Source organism: Carya illinoinensis, chromosome 3, assembly GCF_018687715.1.
Source record: "Carya illinoinensis cultivar Pawnee chromosome 3, C.illinoinensisPawnee_v1, whole genome shotgun sequence".
Lineage (NCBI taxonomy): Eukaryota > Viridiplantae > Streptophyta > Magnoliopsida > Fagales > Juglandaceae > Carya > Carya illinoinensis.
Window position 1 is genome coordinate 41355835 of NC_056754.1, and position 1949 is coordinate 41357783.

Consider the following 1949-nt stretch of genomic DNA (forward strand, 5'->3'; position numbering starts at 1 on the left):
GTAGAGATTGTAGCCAACCTCTAGCCTTTTGTCCCTCAAAGAGAAGGGAAACAATCTCAGTCTAATGGTGTCTTCAGTAACACCATTGATCTTCACAGTGTCACAAATCTCCAAGAACATAGCCAGGTGAATATTGGGATCATCAAGTGGTGATCCACTGAATTGAGCCTGCTGCACCATGCTAATCAAAGCTGGTTTGAGCTCAAAGTTGTTGGCATTGATTGGCTGGCGCATTATGCTCGAGTAATTTCCATTCACAACTGGCCGTACATAGTCCTTCAAGGTGCGTGGTAGTACCTCACGATCTTCTTCAGCCATAGCTAGTATCTTATTTCTTCTTAGTGATCTAAGAGTTCTTTCAATCTCCGGATCAACAGGAATAATGTCACGAGATCTAGTACGGCGCATCCAATGTCAGAAACACACCTGTAGAACAAATTAAAACAAAGTTCTAAATTAAAACCAAGATTACTTTGTATCGATATTGACAAAAAAAAAATAAGAATAAACTAATCCCCGGCAACGGCGCCAAAAACTTGACCGGTGCAAAACTGCAAGTGCACAGTATCGTAGTTTTATAGTAAAGTAATAAGAAGAGTATCGTCCTCAGGGATTGGTATCTTACTCTTGCCAAATACCAAAATTATGCTAATCTCAATTTTATCTAGAGGAATCACTAAGGTTTTTGTAGTAGCAATTAAAACTAGATCAACTCAAGAGAAATAAGCAAAGAAAGTAAAATTGATGTTTGAAGATCAAATTCAATAGGGAAGAAAACTTCTAGGAAATCGATTTCACCATAATTCGTCACTACGCTTTTCTCATCCAGCTAATTTAACTTAAACCTCTTTTGTCTATTAGCAAATCTCTAATTCATCCAAAAGCCTCTTTCGATAGTCAATTGGAAGTGATTCTAGTTTATCAATTCACACAAGAGTATGCAAATTAAATAATCAAGAACGCAATAAGACCAATGATTTAATTACTACACAGGTTCATACAAGTCTTTCGATCTCTATACTTACCTATGCTGAAATATCTAAGATCTACCCTATGATTCACTCTTTCGATAGCAAATCACAAGATTAATAATCATCTAATCAATGGCCAGTTAATTAGAAGCAATAAATTCAGAATAAATCAGATAAACAAAGAGAGAATTTCATTAAATTAGCATGGACAAACAAGCATAGTTCGGAATTAGGTTACATCGTTTTCCTAGAAATTAGAAAATTTAGCTCATGCTAGAATTGGAATTCAACATAAACGAATTCACCATAATTATTCTGAGAAGATGGGAAGAAGAAAATAAACACTGAAAAATCCTCCTTGCAGCCTCAACTGGTCGTCAAAAGCTCAAGGGAACGATTCTACGCCTTTCTCCCGTCCGTGCTCGTGTATGAATCCAACGTACGTGCAATAAATTGGAATTCTGTCTCCAAAACAAATGATTTGAATCCCTCTAGCTATGTTTTTCTCTCCCAAAGAGTGTTCTCCAGTCAAAAACCGCAGCTCTAGAGTGAAGAATGGCCTTTTATATGGTCCCACGGCGGAAAACCTAAAATCTGTCAAAATACGATGTTCGCTCGAGCGGGGTGTCGAGCGCGCGTCGAGCGTTCGACTCTGCCTGATTTTGCTCGAGCGTCCTATCGAGCGCACATCGAGCGTTCGACTCTGCCTGATTTCGCTCGAGCGTCCTATCGAGCGCACATCGAGCGTTCGACTCTGCCTGATTTCGTTCGAGCGGCCAATGTCTCCGCTCGAGCGATCTTCGTTTTTCAGCAACTTGCTCGAGCTCCCTGTCGAGCGGCAGTCGAGCGTTTGAATCTGCCTGAATTCGCTTGAGCGGCCAAAAGCCTCCGCTCGAGCGAACTTGTAAAATCTGCAATATGAAATTTTGCAAGCCATCAACTACCTCCCAATCATCATCAATAGGCTTCCCCAATCCT